Consider the following 23,067-nt stretch of genomic DNA (forward strand, 5'->3'; position numbering starts at 1 on the left):
GTTCAGCGGGGAAGCAATTACAGAAGCCAGACCCTCTACCTTCTGCAACCCTCAACGACCCTGGGTCCATGCTCCCAGAGGGCTAGAGAATGGGAAGGCTATCATGGGAGAGGGTGGGTTATGGGGATTGGGTGGTGGGAATTGTGTGGAGTTGTACCCCTCCTACCTTATGCCTTTGTTCACTAATCCTTTCTTAAATAAAAAATTAAAAAAAAAAAAAAGATCCCTATTATGTGAATAGTAAGTATAAATAAATCACTTTTCTCCACAGAATGTCATTTCAGTGCATGAGCTACAATATGGTAAATAACTAAGCCAGTTATAATTTATAGTATAATAAATGCCAAATTTACAAGAACTGTCAGCAAGACTTCTACACCAGAATCCAAATGTTATGGCAAGATGAGGTCAGACACGATTCTTACAGATGTTCAGAATTCATTTACAAAGTAGTACTTTTGTTGTAAAATCTAGATAAAAAACTTTAGGGGATACTTACAAAGCTGTAATATTTTCCAGTGGTTGCAAAGTCTGTTCATTACTTCAATAATTTTTTATCAGTCATTTACCTTTTACAACATTCTCTTTATGTTTTTGCTTATTCTTTTGCTTCTTGTCTCAGGCCTCAATAAACGTAGCCAACTTCCAGGACAGTATAGCACTTGCTAGAAACAATGGAGTAAGGCCAATATAACTGTGATAAAGAAGCCACATGGGTCCTTTGCAGCCCATTCCACAACATACTCAGCTTAAACCTTGATACCAAACATCTTTGGAGCAGTCTTATGCTTGGATAGCTTTGTCTAGGATTACTAATAAACCCATCACAATTTCAGATGACCCTTGGATGACTGTCTTCTGTTCTACCACACTTCTGAGTGGTTTAGATTCCATACACACACCCTGGGGGATGGTGTTCACTGGCCTTGGCAAGAAGTGGCCAAGCAGGGCTCCAGCAGTCAATGGTCCTGGGACTTGCCTGTTGGCCTCTGGGCCACCTCTGTTCATGTGTATGCAGAGGCCAGAGTGGAGTCCACTGCCTTTACCTACACCACTCCCTTTTCTGTACTGCAACCCCCCAGATGGCATGTTTTTGGTGATGTTGTTATTATGTAAAGGAGACCTGCTATCATCTTCTGTAGGACAATTCCTTCTCCTTCCTCTCTCTTCTTCTGACAACCCAATAAAGTACATATTACTTCATTTTAGGTCATCCCATATGTCTCTGTTACTGTGTTCAGTGTCTCTTAATCTTTTTTAAAAACATTTTATTATTTTTAAAAATATTTATTTATTTATTCCCTTTTGTTGCCCTTGCTTTATTGTTGTAGTTATTATCATTGTTGTTATTGATGTCATTGTTGTTGGATAGGATAGAGAGAAATGGAGAGAGGAGGGGAAGACAGAGAAAGGGAGAGAAAGACAGACACCTGCAGACATGCTTCACTGCCTGTGAAGCGACTCCCCTGCAGGTGGGGAGCCGGGGGCTCAAACTGGGATCTGTACTCCAGTTCTTGGGCTTTGTTCCACTTGCATTTAACCTGCTGCGCTACTACCTGATTCCCTCTTAATCTTTTTTTAAATTTCTCGTACTTTTTTTTTTTTTTTTTTTTTGCCTCCAGGGTTATTGCTGGGCCTTTGTGCTGGCACAATGAATCCACTGCTCCTGGCATAATTTTTTGGGATAGAAAAGAGAGAAATTGAGAGAGGAGGAGGTTATGGATAGGTAGGAGAGAGAAAGGTAGACACCTGTAGACCTGCCTCATTGCTTGTGAAATGTCCTCTTACCTGTGGGGAACTGGGGGCTTGAACCCAGATCCTTGTACAGGTCCTTGCACTTAGTACTATGTCTGCTAGTGTGGTGCACCACTGCCTGGTCCTTTAGTTCTCTTATATCAGTGTTATTTCAATTCCTGGGTTGAAGCACAGTGGCTGTTTGCAATGGACCGCTCAGGCAGAGGAGCAGCAGGAAGGATCAGGGAACTCTGAAGGTGACCACCTGGTGGGTCAGGAGGAGAACAGAATACAACACACTCTGTTGGAGGGTGAATCTGAATTCAAGTTTTATTTAGCAAGTGAGAGTTTATGTATCCTTCAGTCTTACATAAACAATATCTGGAACAAAGCTCATTTCTTGATTAGATGGCCTTGCAGTTTTACAGAAATGTCGTACTTCATGGGGTGATGTATTTCTGAGTAACAGGCTTAGCAGATAGTATTTTACATAGAGTTTTAACATATTTAATAAGAGGAGGTGAGTATTATTAAGAATTTTTCTTAAAACTTTATGTATTTGATAACCCATAACTTTGTCTACCTCATTTCTTGTTCATCTGTATCTAATCTGGGAACAGGGGCTGTTTGTCCCCGATTACACAGCATCATTACCATGTACATAATGAAAACAATAATCAGAGATTACAATTTAGATCTTCTCAGGATGCCAAGACCCACTCTCAGAATTCTTCTTCCTTGAAGAGAGTTTTCTAGGGTGCTGACCCTGTCAGACCCATCATTCTGGAGTTGAGTGGGTTGTGGCAGCTGTTAAAGCCTCTTTTTATTCTTTTTCTTCCCTGTAGGTTTTGGGAGCCTGAGGGCTTTTTAAAACTATAAGCAGGCTTTTTAAGCATACTCACTCACTCCTGACCAAGAGATAAATCAGGGTGTGGGGGGGAGATAGCACAGTGGCTATGCAAAGAAACTCTCACTCCCCAAGTATCCAAACCCTCCAGTTCAGTTCACCTGCTTTCCCAGCAGCCAGAACCAAGATGGGAAGCACTACTGGGCCCTGTGAGTTTTCAAACAAATCCTGTTTATATTATGTGGGTTCTGTAGCAATTATTCACCATGTATCCCAATTCATCAGGAGAACAATGTGGAAAGGCTCCCACTATACAGCCTCACCTCTAGTCCATGAGGTGTAGATCTTCTCCTGAGTTTCCTGGCCAGTTCCCTGCCCCCCAATGTTAGCACAGGGCCTCCTGGATGCTGTTCCAGCCTCTGAGGGGCAGTAGCAATGGAGACACAGCTGCATTTGATGAGTCTTAGGGGGAGTCCTCTCCTCCCTTCAGCAGTCTTTTTCTTGGTAAAACAGACTGGAGGTGAAACCTCAACTGGCAAACTACTGGACTGTTACCAGATGCTTGGGAGATATGGGCTTTATCCCCAGGAATCTCTCCTTTGGCTCCTCTCTGTCTATGAGCCACACATGTTGCACTCACCAGTGATTTGGTGGGTTCCCAAAGTAGTTCTGATGCTATCTTGCTGCAGTCCCAGGTGACCTCCTTTTATATTCCTAGTTGACTGTGGAGAGGAGAGGAGAGAAACACAGCTGCTGCTACTCTACAAATATCTTTGTTGTTGTTTTTTGCCACAGGATTATCTCTGGGGCTGGGTGCCTCCACAATTTTACTGTTCTTTGCAGCTATTTTCTGATTGAGGATAGGAGAGGGAGAGAGAGAGAAGGAGAGATGTTTGCAGTACTGCTCTACTGCTCATGCATCTTCTTCCCTATAGATAGAGACTGGGGGCTTGATCCTAGGTCCTCAAGTAATAACAAGTGTACTCTATGGGTGCACCCCTACAGATATCTTTTTGAATTCCTTACTTCAGTTATTTTGGATATATACCTAGAAGTGGAGTTGTTGAATTACATGATAGTTCTATGCTTAACTTGAGTTATTGAAGCTCAGAGAATTATAAAAGCATGTGATTATTAATTATTGATGAACTAATGCTTATTAATGACAAATATTGCTTATTAATATTGCTTATTGATGACAAATAATACAAATATGTATAAAGAAGTTTTAAATGTGTGATAAATGCTATCTGATGTATATCCTTCCTCACTTCTCTTCTTACAAAAGCATATAAACAGAATTAGTTTTAGGTTTACCTTTCTTTCTCCCCCCACCTCCTGTAAAAATGGGATTATAGAACTTCAAATGTTCTCTGACTTCACTCACAAAATTCTATGAGGTAGGGCTAAGCATTGGCACTCCTGGTAGAGCACACACATTACCATGTGTGAAGACTCAAGATCCAGCTCCCAGTCCCCACTTGCAGGGGAAAAGCTTCATCAGCAGAGGAGTCATGCTGTAGGTGTCTCTCTTCCTTCCCCTTCTCTCTTTCTCTATCAGTAAAAGAAAAAAAGTGACCGCTACTTATGGTGGAGTCAATGGTTAGGCATCAAGCCCTTATGATAACTTTGGTGGCAAAAAAAAAATCTCCAAGGTATGCATTAAATGAAGAAAAAAGAACAAAATTGAATTTATATGCTCACTCAGTAGAACTATGTAGAAGATGAAACAACCACCAGAAAGAACCATTGGATAAAAATTGGAAAGAATATAGAGCCCAGTCTTCCAGGTAATTTATCATCCATAGCATGTAGCTGTGAGGATGGCATCTAGATGACAAATGAGAGAAGTCAGATGAAATTATAAAAGCAATTCACTCACAATGATGTAAACTGACAGGGAAAGAACTTTAGTAGGCTAAATGAGAGATATAAGAAATATACTGTTAATATAAGCATCATATATTTTCCTCACTTTCTAGAAAACTAGAGACACTAAGCTTCTAGGAGAGAGAGAGAGAGGGAGAGAGAGAGAGAGAGAGAGAGAGAGAGAGAGAGAGAGAGAGGCCTGCCGGGAGCCAAAACCTTAGCTAAGTCTCTCACATAACCGGTGAAGGGACATTCTGATCATTGTAACTGCGATTATCATCTAACTGTTTGGAAAGTTGCTCACCCACCTCCCTCCCCCCACTACCTTAGCAGAACTTCCTCATGGAGTGTGCTTAAAATGTGGCTGCAAAATAAAATTTTCAGAGCTTGATCAGAAACCTGTCTTGCTCTCGTTCTTCGTGTCTCTTGTCCCCTCCATTCTCTTGCCCCCTACCCTAGGTTTCCGTCAATAACCCCACAGGCTGGGGCACCTGTTGCCCGACGTGGGACCTTTTTGGGTCTGGGGTCCGAGAGAACGTCGCTCCCCGATGGTTGACCAAGGAGCATAGGACCACCACTTCAGAGAAGGAGTGAGTGAAGGTTCGCATAGGATTGCCGCTTTAGCCCAGAGTGAGTGAAGATCCGCGTGGTGATCGCTGCAGATTTACCCGTCTGTGAGATTGATCCGTCTTAAGGTAAGAAATAGTGACGCAATTATAGGACAAGCATTGAGCAAGCATGATTTATTTCTTAGGGGCCTCAAAGAGTCCCTCAAGACATGAGGAACAAGGGTTAAGAAAAAGGATCTCAAAAAGTTTTTCGATTTTGTGAATGATGTTTGTCCATAGTTTCCCTTAGAAGGGACTATTGATGAAAAAAGATGGGCCAGAGTAGGAAACTGTTTAAGAGATAACCTTCTGTTTGTGAGTCTGTCTCTATTCCCATGCTTGATTCAGGAGACCTCACCCCTGAGGCTGCCGAGATCAAAACGGCTCCTGCTACGTCCCCTCCTGTTAAGATTTACCCCTCTTTGACAACCTTAAGACCCCCTGCCAAAGATGGGCCTGATGATAGTCTTTCTCCTGAAGAGGCCTTATCCCTTGATGAAGAGATGGCCAAATATCATAATCCTGACTGGCCACCCCTTTGCTTTTCTTTGTCCAGACCGCCTCCCTTTTGCCACCACCCCTCCGTTTTGTGCTCTAGTCCTAGACTTGGCCAACACCACCAAGGCTAAAACTCAACTAGCACAAAAAACAGCTTCCCTTAGAAAATTAATAGAAGAAAAATGAGACCATTTACAATTAGTTAAAGAACTGTGGGCTCTTGATTTGGCATTATCTTAAAACTAGCCAGCAAAAAAAAAAAAATCCAGGTTTTTCCCTCTGGCTACCACCAGAGCTCTCAGAAAGCGTTAAACCAATTCTGAGTGAGATCTTATCTGGCTAGCAAGCTATTCTCTAAAGAAAGAATAAAATAAATCAAACAAGATGTTCTATTTAACTTAAAAGCTATTAATCAGAGAACCAGCACACACTTTTGATAGAAATTTAATTATTTGTTTCCTTAAAACTGTAAAATGTACCTTAGCCCAGAAAAAGAATTTCAAAGATTTTTCTCCGTGTGCGGTAAACTAAGCCCGCCTGTTCCATCCATGCAGCCAATCACGGCACAGAGCTACTGCTCCACAGATTGGCAAAGATTGCAGTCAATCATCCCTAGCCACAAACGCCCCTCCTGGGGGGGGGGGTGGAGAGTCGTGAGTTAGGAATCCAAAAAACCAAAGCGGTTTTTCAAAGGGAAAATTTTTCTTTTCACCAAGAATGTCTGTTTTAAGTCTGTACCTTGTCTCCATTAATGTGTGTTAACCCCCTAAGTAACTAAAGGTTGTTTTAAGTTTTAAATAAGATTCAGTTAAGCTAAATATGGTTTTAAAGATCCCGACTCGTAAAGTTGGCACACCTTTACCAGAGTAAAATATAGGACAGTTTCATCCTTCTGATAGCTAATATCAGCATTAATTCATTAGTTAAAAGATTTTCTGAGATATCTAGGCATGGTAAAATGCCTCTACAGTCTCTCTCACTCTTGTGAGAATTGTAAATATTACCAGCACCCCAATACCAACTGCCACTGTTTGTTAATTTGTTAATTCCATGCTTGAAATGGCTTTCTAGTGGCCCAGTCAGTGTAGAGCTTAAACTGTCTAATCAGTTTAAAATAATGCTAAAAATGGTAAACATTTTATCATGTCAACACATTAGGTATTAACTTTCTATAACATACTGGTATGTTTTAATAAAGAGCCTTCTAAAATCATATACAAAAACTCAAGCCAATTCTAACCATTAGATCATCAATTAACTTGGTACAAGTTCTCTCCCTAAGTAAATAATTATAGGTACATCTGCACATGAAGAACTGACTGCTCATATGGTAAGATTTAAAACTAAACATTTTTCATTTTTTATTTATGGGTGTATGATGACTCCTAAAGTCACTCATATCCTAAAATTTTTCTCATTTTTTTACAAGCCTCTTAAAATTTTAATGCTTGACCTGCCATAGTGAGAGCACTTTACTGGCTCCTGCATTGTTTAATTAAGATCCTGCTATTCAGACTTTTAAGATTAATCCCCATTGATAAAAGCCAATGCTCTCTGGCAGATTGATGTAATTCACCTGCCCATGTTTAGTAAACAAAAACATTTTTTTTTCTCAGTTGATACTTTTTCTAAATTTGTGTGGGCTACAGCTCAAACAAGAAAAAGCTCAAAAACTTAGGAGTCATATGCTCTGTTTTGCTTCAATAGACATCCAATCCATGTATTTTTGTTTCCTTTAGAACATTAAAAGCTCAAAAAATAAATAAAAAAAGAAGGGGAATGCACCCCCCAATATTCAGTTGGCTAAAGAGTCAATGAAGTAATTATACTAAACCTTTTTAATATTTACAAAAATTTGAATTGTCCATTTATTATATCTCATTGACAAAGCCACCTACTCTCCCAGCCATAGAGACATATTTCTTCTTTTTCTTTTTTCAACACTGGATGTCCATGTTTGTTTTCCTTTTATTATGGTGGATGACATTATTGATCTTGCAAAATCCACAATCCCTGTTGGCAAATCCTTACCACAAAGGATGCCATGGCAGCATAATACTCCACCTAACCTCACCAGCCTATCCAAGTCTTCTCTTTCTGCTGACCTACCACTGCTGACTTCATCCTTACATGTTTATTGACTGCTCACTTTTCTCCCAATATTCCTCATGTTCAAGGAACCTCACCTTGACTTCTAATGTGTATGCACCTCCTCTGTGTTTTGGTACAACACCATCCTATATTTTCATGTCAATTCTTCTCTACCTGGTCCTTGCCTCCTAGTTTTGCTTGTTCTACAGCTGACCCTCTATGAAGAAGAAAAATTTCATCAGTTGGTGCCGCCGACGACCAGAGGACCAGACGTGCTGTTTCTTCCCCTGGACATCACATCCACTGACTGCTTTCCTTAGACTTGCTGGTGGCGTGCTAGGACAATTTGATGCCCCTTATGGGACCCCTGATTAGTCTCTTGTTAATGATTACCTTGGGGCCCTTTATTTTTAATAAGATTATTGGCTTTATAAAACAACAAATTGACTCCTTGGCATCGAAACCCTTACAAATATATTATCACAGACTTGATTCGGCTGACAGAGGCTTGGCTGAACTTGAGGGTGAAAGACCTCTTTTAGGAGCTGCATAAAACTCAGACTTATGCACGCCAACCTTGGCGTGGTGTGGGCACCGGTAAGGGGTGCAAGGCAAAGCACTGCAGGGGGAGGACCCTATAGTCTGCCTCTGAGTCCCCCGTGAAGCAAACCTGATTTGCATGGAGGTTGGTGTCAGTCATCAAAACTCTTCGAATAGTGGCTCTCCCTCTCTCCCCAAAAAGACACCAAGAGCCGTGTAAGATGTGGGAAGATCAGTTCTATATTTACCCCGCGGGAGAAATCAGGTCAATACTTCTCCCCTCTGATTAATGCCCGCTTATCTCTTGATAAGATTCCTAGCTTTTACCCTCAATTGCCGCCTCACTTAAATTGTAAAAAGGGAGGACATGCCGGGAGCCAAAACCTTAGCTAAGTCTCTCACATAACCGGTGAAGGGACATTCCGATCATTGTAACTGCGATTACCATCTAACTGTTTGGAAAGTTGCTCACCCACCTCCCTCCCCCCACTACCTTAGCAGAACTTCCTCATGGTGTGTGCTTAAAATGTGGCTGCAAAATAAAATTTTCAGAGCTTGATCAGAAACCTGTCTTGCTCTCGTTCTTCGTGTCTCTTGTCCCCTCCATTCTCTTGCCCCCTACCCTAGGTTTCTGTCGATAACCCCGCAGGCCGGGGCAGAGGCCAATGCAGCATCTTTACAATCTAATGGGAACATCACATGCAAGAAAACTGATCCAGTGAGTTTTTGGTTTAGATTGAAACAGGAGAGCAGAGGTATGATTCTGTAAAGGCTGTGCTTGAGAAAAAGAAAACACTGATGCAAAATGAAGAGGAATGGAGGGATGGGAGATGATGATCTTGTGAAGAAGCAAAGATGTCTGAAGTGTCCTGGTCTGATATATTTGGTCAATCTTTCTGCTCTAAAGATGAGGTATAGAAGCTTCTTTCTCTTCTTGATTTCACCAAGGTGCTGGGTTCTAGCATGGCCAGTCCTCGGGAGGAGCATGACTAGAATTGGGGAAGCTGTGATGGAACTGTGTTGTCACTTCCCAGCTGTGTCTCTCCCTCTCTCCTCTAAATGAACAGTGGAAGGGTTGGAGTCAGGAGGCCACTCAGTGGTGTCATGTATGCACTAGGCCACATGCTCCTTCCCCAGCATTGCTGAAACTACATTATGTATTTGTGGTGCCAGTGCAAAATCATCAACTTTAGAAAGACTGACTGCTAACTCTTCTTCCACAGGGACAGGGTTATCCTGAACCTCATGCAGAAAGAACCCATTGTGGGGACATTAGCACATATGCAGTGACACAGGGCATAGAAAAAGGACATGTCAGGCAGCCACAATGCTTAACTGGATTTAAAATAATGTCCAGTAAAAATACATATCTGCATCAAAAGTGATGCTTTGCTTCTCCCCCTCTCATTAACAAAACAGAATAAATAAAATGAGTATGGAGATAAGGGCCCCAAAAAACTGTGGTGAGACTGGTACTTTGGTAGTGGGTGTGGTGTGGTAGTGTACACTGAAGATGTGTAGAACTGAACTTTAAAAATACATTATTAAACCAATATTACCACAATAAAATTAAATGAAAAAGTGGCATTTCAGGTTTTTTCCTAGCAAAATGAGACAGTGTCCATGAACCCTGTGACCTCTAACCTTTGACACTATGCCTGCACCTGACATGTGTTTCTTCTGCAGAGTACCCTTGCAGTGGGAAATACTAAGAAGGATGATTAACATTATCTGTGCTCCAGACTATGGTCCATTCTGGATCCACGAAAACATGGCTGGGTGACTCACATGGAACAGAGACTACCTCACCCTTATGTCCACTGAGAACATGGTATGACTTTCCCTGGACTCCTAGTTGGAAGACAGTTTGGATCTGGGGGAATAGATGACCCTGGCTGAGGAGAGTCAGTTGGTTATGGGAGGAGGGTCTGAAAGTCTGGTTTCCCAGACTAAAGAGGCCAAGATGAAGGAGGGTTTGTGAAAAAACTGAAAGGGGATTGGGGCTATTGAAGCTGGTCTGGGACAAAGGACAGCAGTGAGTGAACATGATTGAAATCTGCATGCTGTCTCCAGAATCCTGTGGCAGAGGCCTTGACCTGGGCTAGAGGAGATCATTGTGTGAGAGGCTGGGCAGTGAGACTGCAGTGACCACCACCTCTCCCTCAGTAAAGCCGAGTTTTGTTGAGGATGGAGTGTACGTAGGGACAACAGTCTTAAGTAAAGTTAACACCTATTTTATACCCAACTCCAAAACAGTGTCCGAAGATATACAGGTGAAGTTAATAATAACTAACAATAGCAGTGTGCATATGGTGTGTGAGTTACTGTTTCTTGATCTTTCGATGCATCCAGTCATTTAATCCTCTGTATAGTGGCATGCACTATGGACAACTCTTTATGGTTACTTAGTAGATTAGATATCACCTGCAACGAAACAAAACAAAATAGGGGCTGGTTGGTGGTGCACCTGGTTGAGCACACAAGTTACTATGAGCAAGGACCCAGGTTCAAGCTCCTGGTCCCCACCTGTAGGGGGAAAGCTTCATAAGTGGTGAAGTTGTATTGTGGTTGTCTGTCTCACTCTCTACCTCCCATTTCCTTTCAATTCCTGGATATCTCTAACCAATAAATAAAGATAATAAAAAAATTTAAAAATAAAAACATATAAATGTAGGTATTAGAAGTAAATAGTGGGAGTCAGGTGGTAGTGCAGCAGGTTAAGTGCATGTGGCACAAAGTGTAAGTACCAGCATAAGGATCCTGGTTCAAACCCCTGGCTCCCCACCTACAAGGGAGTCGCTTCACAAGTGGTGAAGCAGGTCTGCAGGTGTCTGTCTTTCTCTTCACCTCTCTGCCTTCCCCTCCTCTCTCCATTTCTCGATGTGCTATGCAACAACAATGACATCAGCAACAACAACAATAATAACTACAACAATAGAAACAAGGGCAACAAAAAGGGAATAAATATTTTAAAAATTAAAAAAAAGTAAATAGTATCTGGATAAGAAAAAACCCTCTTGGCATTATACCAACAATCCAGGACTATGTTCCTGCATAACAGAAGAGTGCTTCCAGATGGAGAAACTGTTGCCTTGTGACATAACTACTTTCTGGACTTTGTGAGTAAGCACCTCCCTGTAGGGAAATTGTGAGGATATGGTAAAGCCTGGCAGGGCTTGACCTGAGGAGTGCGTCTATCTTGTCAGTCTCTCTACCAAGAAGTTGAGCAAGGAGGGACAGGAGTAACCCCAAATTTTTGCCCCGTCTTATCAGACTCCCTGCCTCACAAAGCACCCTGCATTACAGATACTATGGCCATTAGATAAAAAGAAAGGGGGAGATATCAGGAAATTGTGAGGATGTGGTTGAGTTTGGCAGGGCTTGACTTGAGGGGACATCCATCCTCTCGCCTTATTATCTACATAATCATTGTTTTGCCTGAAAGATCCCCACCCATTCCATTCCTTTGGTGTATCTTCTTTCTACCCTCAAGACCCTCCCTGCCTGCAGGGTAGTATATTAATCCTACCAGTTAAAACCCTCACAACAGTTGCCAAGGAAGTTCCTGTCTTTCCCAGTCCCTTTTGCCTTTCTCCACCCCTTTCCTAGCCATTTATGTTTCTGACTTGCCACTTCTGGGTTTGACCTTTAAAAGCCTTAGCTCTCTGATCAGTGAAGAATCAAATTGCCTTGCCACCATGAGTCTGTTGCTGAGTCATCTCTCTCGCGTCACTGAGTGAGTAGCAGCCCAGGCTGCTCCGGTCACATTTTCTTCAACCAAGAGACTACGCACCTGGGAAGAGGCACCCCCAACACTAGCCCGGCACCTCCCAACTGTGGGGGTTGGCACGCATGGCTCAGCACTGGTTCACCTGAAGGGTTTCCTAGTATGACTGTAGCTACTACTGATCTCTAGGAGATCTGCTTATTTTATTCTGGTTACATTTAATTTTTTCTTTAACTCAGCTTTGGCTTATAGCCTGACCTAGGGCATTTGGGACCTCAGGCATGTCTTTCTGCACAACCAGTATGCCATCTCCCCAACCCACCTGGCTCACACTGAAATAGAAATTCAATATCCCAGTCATTACTCTGAGAATATATGCTGACGCACCAGACAGTGGCACACCTATTAAAGTGAACAAGGACCTTGCTTCAAACCCCTTGTTCCCACTTCTGGTGTGTGGCAGGAGAAGCTTCACAAGTGGTAAAACAGTACTGCAGGTCTCTTTGAAAAAAAATGGGCTGGTTGGTGGTGGTGCACCTGGTTGAGCATAGACGTTACTATGAGCTAGGATGCAGGTTCAAGCCCCTCGTCCCCACCTGCAGGGTGAAAGCTTCATGAGTGGTAAAGTAGGGCTGCAGGTGTCTCTCTTTCTCTCTCTCTCCCTCCCTTCTCAATTTCACTGTCTCTTCTTCTTCTAGCGTTTGCCATTATAGCATATTAAATCGAATCCACTGATGGTGAATCGAGCAGCTTCATCGACTGCTATATGTGTTTCTTGTAGGCAGATAACATCTGCCTGATGCTGTATCACCAGTTGACCAATAAGAACGCGTTTGGCAAAGGACAGCCCCTCAACATTAAGTTGGAGGACTCGAAGAGCAGGACCAACAGCTTGAAAGCTGTCAGGAGCTGCTTGTTGCTGGCTTTGAAAGTGACTGGGATCCATGTGGATTCAGTCGGCTAGGAAGGATTGTCAGTTTCCCCAATGAATAGGTACTCATGGGATGCACCACGGGAAGGTCGATCCAATGCAACCCATTCACTGTCTCTATCCAATAGTAAATAAATAAGTATATTTTTAAAAAGAACACACACACACACACACACACACACACACACACACACATTGAAAACCCAGAAGTAGGCTACTAACCCTAAAAAGTGCAGTTCTTATCATTCAGTCAGGTTGACAAATGAGGAAACTGAGGTTTCCAGGGTTTGGACCAGTGGCCCTCCCAGGGTCACAGCTAGCAGCACAATTGGGTTAGAGCTTGTCACCATGCTCTTCACAGACCCTGTCAGTCTCCACAGCACCAGAGTCACAGCATCCAGCCACAAAGAGGGAGCAGGAAGCCTTGATGTACTGGGGTGGAAGGGAGGAATGGCTCCATTGATACAAAGCAGTGGCAGCATCCTGCAAGGAGGACCCTACAAGTCTATCTTCAGGGGAGCAAGTGGGGGTCAGGTGACCCCTGTTGTGGGCTGGGCAGAGGTCTCATGGGTATAAAATATCTAATGCCTGCTGGGCTGGTGGCTCAGAAAGAGGCTGGGATGGCAGGATGCAGGAGTTGGCTTAGGGCAGGGACTCTGGGAATGACAGAGATCTAGCGAAGGGTGCTGCTGCTGAGTCACCAGTGCAGTGGGTCTACCTGGAGCTCACTTGGGAGAAGGTGGAGAGATAGCAGTTCTTTGAACAGTTTTCCTCCAGAATCTAAAAATGTGATGGTGGGAAGGGTGACGCTGAGACCTGGGAGGCAGAGTTGGGTGCAGACCTGAGTTCAGTGTCTCCCTGCCATCCTGGGAGCTCAGTCCTCCTTTCTGTCATGTATCACTGGATGTCCAGCAAAGACTATAAGGGTGAGTGAATAATTAACACATCACCTAAGGGTGGGGGAAGCCTCACAGTGGTGAGGCTCCCTATCTTCCCCTTCCTTTTCAGTTTCTCTTCGTCTTTATGTAATAATAATGGCCAGAATCCAGGAGGTTAATAAAGTATATTGCCGGAAGGCCTCAACTGGGGCTGCAGGTGCTCAATGATAAGGGCCTGTTTTGGAGTGGAAGCAGGTTGATTCAGGAGAATAGCAGAGGCCAGGCTGTGGGGCACCGGGTAGAGTGCACATATTATCAAATAAAAGAATCTGGCTTCAAACCCCTGGTTCAGCAAAACAGTGAAGCAGGCATCTCTCTCTGTGTGTGTCTCTATCTCCTCATTCCTTCTTAATTTCTCTTTATCTCTATCCTGAATAATTAAAAACAATTTTAAGAAATATATATGTGTACTAGTATTTAAAAAGCTGTGTGTGGGGACTGAGACATGGTGCATTCAGCAGAGCACACACATTAGCATGCATAAGGACAGGGGTTTGAGCCCCCACTCCCCACCTGCAGAGGGAAAGCTTCATGAACAGTGAAGCAGGCCTGCAGGTGTCTGTCTTTCTCTCTCCCTATCTCCCCTTCCCCCCTCAATTTCTGTCCTATCAAATAAAACAGAAAGAAAATAAAATACTGCTCGCAGTGGTGAATAAATACTATTTACTTTTAAAATTTATTTTATTAGTTGTTATTTTAAAAAACAACCTTACTTATTCTTTTTAAATATTTATTTACTTATTTTCCCTTTTGTTGCCCTTTTCGTTGTTGTAGTTATTATTATTGTTGTTATTGATGTCATAGTTGTTAGATAGGACAGAAAGAAATGCAGAGAGGAGGGGAAGACAGAGAGGGGGAGAGAAAGATAGCCACCTGCACACCTGCTTCACTGCATGTGAAGTGACACCCCTGCAGGTGAGGAGCCGGGGGCTTGAACCGGGATTCTTCCGCCGGTCCTTGCACTTTGCCACGTGAGCCACGTGCCTTACTTATTCTTTTTACCAGAGCACTGCTCAGCTCTGGCTTATAGTGGTGCACTGGATTGAACCTGGGACTTTGGAGCCTAAGGCGTGGAAGTCTTTTTGCATAAGCATTATGCTTTCTACCCCTACCCTGAATAAATAAATTAATGAATGAATTGGCTTCAGATTCAGCATGCTATAGAGCTTTCTGGGTGGAGTTCATATACATCTCTCTTGATGTGGTGACACATACCGAGCATATACACCAGGTAAGGAGGGTAATGGACAAAGCAAGAGAGGAACAGACCCATCTGATGACACCCTATGCAGTGTCTGAACACACCACCCCTTCTGACAACACCCCTCCCCACAAATGTGTGAAAAACGAGCCACCACTCTCACATTTCCAGGACAGAACTCAGACTCCCATCTGAAAATAAACCCTCTGTATAGACATACCTCTTTTATTCCCCACTTTCCAGGCCTTAAGCAGGGATGCTGCTTCCTGAGGCATCTGACTCCAGCCCCCACCACCTCCCAGTCTCTCAGCTACCCCACTTTCCTACTTCACTGTTCTGGCACTGCTGGGATAAATCAATTAAAGGCAACTGTGTGTGTACTGATGACTTGAAACTTCACTTGGCAGGGGGCCATTTTATTATTGAATAAAATAATAACCCAGAAATAATTTAAAAATCTACAAAAGACTCTTAAGCTCAGACAGGGCAGGCCAAGGGATGAAAAGAAGGACATCCTCATGACTTGTTTTTACATCTCAAGTGGAGAAACTCTTCCACAGTGCATCCACACTGGGCAGCTCAAAGCACAATGGCAGTCACCAAGAAAGGCTGGAGAACTAGTACAACCAGTGCCTGAGGGGTTTGGAGGCTGCCACACTTTACCCAGCAATCATTCATCTCCGTGAGAAGCCTGGAAGCCCATGCTCTGTGAAAATGCCAGAACTACCTTTCCTTCTGCCCACCTCTCCCTCTCTACCTTCCTGTGCCAAGTCCTTAGGCTGGGGCCTTGGTTAGAAATGGTTTTCAGTGTGGTTAGGCAAGGACGGGTCCCAGGGCCTGGCCAATTCACAGTTGCTATGCCCAGGGCCTAGGGCCTGGGGCCTGTCACTGTAGTTTGTGGGTGCTGCTGACCTGGTCTCTGTGCCACTTGGTCTATTTTGGTTCTTTTTCTGGCTCTTTTCCAGGCTCTATTGCCTTTTGGGACAATGAAGGCCAGAAAGACATGTTCAACCAGAGCTCTCCACCTCCCCCATGTCTCTTTCATTTCACTGTCTCTGTAGAGACATCTACTAGACTCAGGCACTATGGCACATGGGGAAGGGAGGAATCTGGGTTTCAAATTTGATTTTATTTTAGATGAAAATTTTGAGGGAGAGAGAGAGAGAGGAGAGAGGAGAGAGGAGAGAAAGAGGAGAGAGAGAGAGAGAGAGAATGAGACTACAGCACTGAGGTTCCATTCAAGAGAGAGAGAGAGAGAGAGAGAGAGAGAGAGAATGAGACTACAGCACTGAGGTTCCATTCAATGTGGTGGAGGCCAGGTTTGAACCTGGACCAGGCACAAGGCAAAGCAGCACACTATCCAGGTGAGCTACTTTGCTGGCCCCAGACACCTGCTCTTGACCACACTGATAGCTTTGGTGTTGGGAGAGCACAAGGGGCAGGATGGGGGAGGCAGGTGTTATTAGAAAAATGAGATTTGAATTAGACAGGTAGAGCAGAGAAAGCAAGCTTTAATCAATCAGCCTGTGAGGGGTGGCTCCTGTGGCTAGGATAGCTGAGAGAATTGAAAGCTGTGCACCAGTGCAAAAGCAGAAGCTTTTTAATAGATTTTTTTTAAAAAAAAAATCTGTGTTTTGGATCTTTTCTTGGGGGGCTGGTCATGAAAATTGATCACAGGTTCTGGGGAAGTTTCTTGGTGGTGTCACTGGTGGGTGCCTTAAACTGTCACATTGACACGGACAGTCTGTTTGACCCAGCAGGTGATACACTGATGCAGGCTTGCAATGAATTCTTTTTGTGTGGCAGTGTCAGGGAAAATGACTGGAATTCCACTGGAATAACAGAGACTGGAGCCAGGGATGGGTGAAGGAGAAAAGGTTTTACTTGTGCAGACCAAGAGCTCAGGTTATTCTGTAAGTTCCAGTGCTGAGTCCAAGTTCAGTTTCATTTTATATCCCTTTCAGTAAAGTGGAAGCAAGCTTGGTCTTTACAGAAGCAGATGCAGTTAGATCTAATTTTTTCTTTCTCCCCTTCCACACATACTCAGTCCAGTTCCCCTTTCAAGGAGCTAAAGCTGCTAGATTTGTGGAAAGCCCCTGTTAGCTAAACATGGGCAGCTGCTGCTTGTGGTTTTGGCTAAGCTCATTCCATTTGCCTCTGTCCTACTTTCCTCACCTTGTTTTTCTTCCATTCAACTGCCTTTATCTTGTGTCCTTGTTCAGCTTCTCTCTCATTCCCTCCTCTGCTTGACCATTTGATGGTCTTTTTCACACATCTTCTAATGGAATTTGCTCATATTCTCTCTGTAAAAGCTGTAGCTTAGTTACTTGTAATTTCTGGCTTACAAATCTCATGAAACAATTAGACACCTGGGCCCATAAGGAGGAGCATGGCTATACTTAGTAATGGGCCTGCTAGGGGGGCTAGCCACAGGCCCCAGAGGTCTCCTTTCCATCTGGCCCAGCTTTCGTTTTTTTTTTCTTTCTCTCTTTCCTTTTCTCTTTCTTTCTTTCTTTCTTTCTTTCTTTCTTTCTTTCTTTCTTTCTTTCTTTCTTTCTTCCTTCCTTCCTTCCTTCCTTCCTTCTTTCTTTCTTTCTTTCTTTCTTTCTTTCTTTCTTTCTTCCTTTCTTTTTTACTACCAGAACATCACATAATTAATTTCAGATGTAACAGCAATGTTAATTAAAATCAAAAAGTTTAATTCTTTTTTTTTCCTCCAGGGTTATTGCTGGGCTCGGTGCCTGCACCATGAATCCACTGCTCGTGGAGGCCATTTTTTCCCCCTTTTGTTGCCCTTGTTGTTGTAGCCTCGTTGTGCTTATTATTATTACCATTGTTGATGTTGTTCGTTGTTGGATAGGACAGAGAGAAATGGAGAGAGGAGGGGAAGACAGAGAGGGGGAGAGAAAGATAGACATCTGCAGACCTGCTTCACCACCTGTGAAGCGACTCCCCTGCAGGTGGGAAGCCGGGAGCTCGAACCAAGATCCTTACTCTGGTCCTTGCGCTTTGGGCCACATGCACTTAACCCACTGTGCCACCGCCTGACCCCAAAAGTTTAATTCTTAACTGCACCACATAAACATAGCCATTTAAGTCTTTTTTAAAAACATTTTTATTTATAAAAAGGAAACATTGACAAAACCATAGGATAAGAGAGGTACAGCTTCGCACAATTTCCACCACCAGAACTCTGTATCCCAACCCCTCCCTGATAGCTTTCCTATTCTTAACCCTCTGGGAGTATGGACCCAAGGTCATTGTGGGATGCAGAAGGTGGAATGTCTGGCTTCTGTAATTGCTTCCCTGCTGAACATGGGCTTTGACAGATTGAGCCATACTCCCAGCCTGTCTCTCTCTTTCCCTAGTGGGGAAAGGCTCTGGGGAAGCAGAGCTCCAGGACACATTGGTGGGGTTGTCTGTTCAGGGAAGTATGGTCAGCATCATACTAGCATCTGGAACCTGGTGGTTAATAAGAGAGTTAACATACAAAGCCAAACAAATTGTTGACCAGTCATGGACCTAAGGGCTAGAATAGTGCAGATGAAGAGTTGGGGGGGGGGGGTTTCCTCCATTTGTAGATAGCTAGTAGGCATATTTTAGTTAAATTCCAAAGGGCCGGTGGCTATACTAGTTTTTATTTTTCCCTTTTTATTTTTTCCCCTGAGCCTGAAATCTGATATGCCAGTGGCTAGATATGGGCCTTCCATATGACCCATTTAATTATTTTTAAAGTTATTCCCTCCAAAAAACTGAGGGGCCTTTTCTTTTCCATCCCATACACCATAGCTCCCCAATAGTTCTGTTTTTGGAGGACTTTCAGTTGGTGAGTAAACTCCTTGGAAATATTTCAGGACTTCTTTCTCCAAATGAAAACTAGTCTAAGCAAATTTTATATTGCATAGATTTCTCTGCAGTCTTTTCTTTAGAGCCTAAATACAATTACCATACTGTATATTTTTTTACCCATTCATCCCACAGTAAAAACTATCCCGAAAAATGGTGGATCTTTCAGTTAATTAAATTGTTTGACCTCAATAATAATTTTTATCACATGTCAAATTCAACATGAGAAAAATTGTTTTTACTGACATAAAGGCATATGAATTACTATCCAGCTTCTACCTTTTCTACATCCTCCTCTTCCATAAGTGGATAAAATTATCTTAATACAAGTTTGATATAGGATTAACCATTTACACACATTTATAGTTTAGGTTAAATCAATGACTAGTGTGGAAAAAGAAACTATGACAGAGAGCCTACACACTCAATTCAAAATTTAATTATTTTTCCCTCCGTATGTAACATGTACTCAATTATCATGAGGCATCTAATTCAGTTTTTAATAAGCATATGTAGGGATACATTCACAGGACTGATTAGATAGTCCAGGAGAAATGGTTATTGAAATAGAGGCAGTGTCTTATCAGAAAACTCATTTATATATCGAAATCTATTTTGATATTTGGAAGTTTACAAAAAAGCAGAACTTTTCAAACTAATTATGCCCTCTGTAACTCATGCACTCTTCTCTTGGCAAGAGCAAGCTGAAGCTTATCTGTACAGGTAAAAGCGCTTAATGCTAAGCTTTTCTTCTAAGCTTAGATTTGGACTACTTAAGGTACTGATATTCAAGAAATCAGTATGTTCTATGTTTTTACTATTTTAAGATTAGAGCCCTATAAACCCACTCTTTATCTTCCTTTTCTGTATTATTCTTGGCACTCAACTAAGACTGTTGAAGTCTACTGTACTTTGTATTTTCACATTCTCAAATAAGAGCTTATAAGATGTACATAAACATTGTATAGACAATTTTGTCATTTAACACACTTGTTGAAGTTTTTAAACCAGAATTTCACTTGAGAGAAATGTTATGGGTAAATTTTCTTCTTGAAGTCAAATGACAGAAAAACCAAGCTCTGTGCAATGTTTTAATGTCTAGTGAGAATCATTCTAGAGCCAACAGTATTGGAAATCTAAAAATTAAGTATTGGAGATGGACTATGGAAGAAAACAAGAAAATCTCAGATGTCTCCTATCTTACAAAAAGTTAACAACCCATCAAAGCCACTCTCTATATATCAGAAAATGATCTGGCATAAACTAGTTCTATCAGCAGAGGAGGTCACAGTGACATATATGCTAGTAACACTTCTAGACTTGTATTTTTCTAAGAATAGAAGCAATATGTTTAACAATTTCCCCTTCCCCAAATCCTTAAACACAACATCATAGGCAAACCTGGGATGTTCTCCAACATATAAGTAATAGCACAGCTATATTATTATAAAAAATACTGTCTAAATATTCTTTCTGATATAAGCAAATGCTCAGTGGCTACATTTTTAACAGCCTGCATTAGCTGACATCAAATTCATTTATTATGCCACAAATCCACCTAAGTCTCCTTTTAGGTATTTTTAATATGTCCAAAAGACAAAACCTGCTCCAGGTTCATTTACGGTACTGACCTATAAGGAGGACATCAACTATATTTTAAAAGTTAAACAAACTATGGTGGTTTTACAGAATAAAAGGGGAAAAAATCACAACAGACCCCTTGAAAGTCAGTTATAGGCCATTTATATATAGCTGGGATATTAACATAAATTAATCTCACCAGCTCACACTCTAAAAGCTGATGTCACTAATAATCAACAGCAGGAAAAACAAACCTGTTGAGAACCAGCCCACTCACTAGCAAAAAGGAGTTTAACTCAAATACCAAGATCAAAGTATAACACTATGTATCCAAACAGTTCCACCCATCATCAACCACTATGAGGCAAAGAAATAAATGCTTGTGAAACAAAACAAAATGAAACGAAACAAAACAAAACACTTAGTACTTAACTACAAAGATAACAACAGTCCAATTCCTGAGATAGGAAGGACAAAAGGTGGAGTAAAGGCAATGTCTAGGGATTAGTATCCCGGTCTTTAGAAAGCCCAAAGTATCACAAATACTAAACTTGTCAATGACTTACATGATATTGCTTCTGCTGATATTTGTCCTTTGAAATATACACTATTTTGTAGGCTCTGCCCTTCAGTGTGAAAGGAAGTCAAAGAAAAAGCAAAAAACATGAATAATGATACCCAAATCTATGGGGTCACACACCTTAAATGTGAAATTTCACACATTTATACCTTCTTCTTCCTATACTCTAACCCACTTCACACACTTTTTTTTTTTAAAAAAAGAGAGAACTAAATATAAACATGACTAATTAAAAAAGTCCTTGAAAGCATAATTTTTAAAAAAATATTTATTTATTCCCTTTTGTTGACCTTGTTTTATTGTTGTAGTTGTTATTAATGTTGTCGTTGGATAGGACAGAGAGAAATAGAGAGAGGACAGGAAGACAGAGAGGGGGAGAGAGAGACTTCACCTGCAGACCTGCTTCACCGCCTATGAAACGACTCCCCTGCAGGTGGGGAGCTGGGGCTTGATCCTGGATGCTTACTCCAGTCCTTGCCACCTGTGCTTAACTGGCTGTGCTACCGCTGGACTCCCGAAAGTATAATTTTTTTAGAGGAAAGAAAACAGGAACAACAAGAGTTTAAAAAGAAAGGGGGAGGGAAATCAATGGGCCTCTCTTTTATTTGGTGACAAGCAAGTGCAAGAAAGTTCATTTGTAATTTGTTCAGTTATCTGTCTTTTGCACATCTGCTTTCTGGCCAGAAGGGTCTTTGAGGTTTTTCTGCAGCATGTGAGCATCTTCAGGCTCTATTCTCTTATAGTAGTTCTTTGTCTCAATTATCTTACAGCCAAACTTCCTGTAGAAGTCAATTGCTGACTCATTGCTGATCTGGACATGCAGATAAATGTCAAAAGTGCCGTCTTTTTCACAGATGTTTAAGACATGATTTAGCATTTTAGTTCCTATCCCTAGTCTCTGGTAATGGTGCCAAACACCCTAAAGTCATGATGTAAAGTCTCTTTTGATTCTGTGAATGATCCACCCAACAGCATATGGCACCTACTGCAATATCATTGCAGTAGGCAAGTTTTGCTAGTTCACCAACCTCCTGCACATCCTTGTAGAACTTTGCCTGTTGAGGCCTTGTTACAATGCAATCAACACCTTCATAGTCACCCTGAGCACTCTGCACCCTCAGATCGGGCTGCTGAACCCCACAGGCTGGCTCTTCACCTAGGACTGGGAGCTGAGCTGAGGACGCAGAGAATGAGCACGGCCCTGCTTCTTCTAAGCGGTTGCAGGTATCTCCCACAGCCACGCTGGTGCTGCTGCTCCTCCACACGTGCACACAGACCCAGCTCCTGCCCGCAGCCACCAGTCAGACCCCACCACACTGTGACATTTCCTCGCCTTCTTTTTCTACTTGCTGCCGCACTGCTTGCGACCTTTCCTCATCTTCTTTTTCTTGTCTCTTTTTGAACCTCTCTAGTAACTGTCCTGCAGTTCCTCTGACTTCTCCAGATTTGTTAGCATAGAAGTAGCATTCTTCTCCTAGGTATGCACACAGCTCCCCTTTCTCAGCATGACTCAGGTCCAGACCTCTCCTGCTCTGCTAAAGATTCAAGCTGATCTTGGATGGTAAGAATTTCTTTTTTGGCACTAGCCAGATCTTCATCTATTTTGGTTTTTCAGGTGCTGAACTGTAACCGTTGGAGGCCTAAAGCAGTGCCTTCCAGACTCTCCCACTCCCGAGCCCCGTTCCCTCCTAGGAAGGCAGCTCCTGAGGCCACTGACAGTAACACTGCCCACTTGCATTTGGTGGGTGGTAGGGATGCCTCTATGGCCTCATGATATCTAAGTCAAATACCATAGTAATCACTGTGCATGGTTCTCTCTCAGAGTACAGGCCAGAGTGGCACCTGAAGTATGTTCCATTCAGGCCTGAGGACTTGACCTGCAAGAGGCTGGGGTCCTTTCCCCAACCAGGGAGTCTGTGGCATTTCCCAAAACTCTGACTGGAGCTGCCTTGAACTGAAATCTTCAGGAGGCTGTTTGTCAGGGAGAGATTGGCTAATGGAATGCCCCCATAGGAGAGCTGGTTAGCTCTCAAGGATAACCAATAGTCTTGGCCCAGCTCAGGATTTGTTGCATTG

At 42.5% G+C, this 23,067-nt stretch overlaps 1 pseudogene; it reads right to left on the reverse strand.

The window, feature by feature from the left end:
* Positions 1-543: 543 nt before the first annotated feature.
* On the reverse strand, positions 544-770 carry LOC103119413 (small integral membrane protein 15-like; annotated as a pseudogene).
* Positions 771-23,067: the final 22,297 nt, after the last annotated feature.

This window comes from Erinaceus europaeus, chromosome 12 (genome assembly GCF_950295315.1).
Source record: "Erinaceus europaeus chromosome 12, mEriEur2.1, whole genome shotgun sequence".
NCBI classification, from domain to species: Eukaryota; Metazoa; Chordata; class Mammalia; order Eulipotyphla; family Erinaceidae; genus Erinaceus; species Erinaceus europaeus.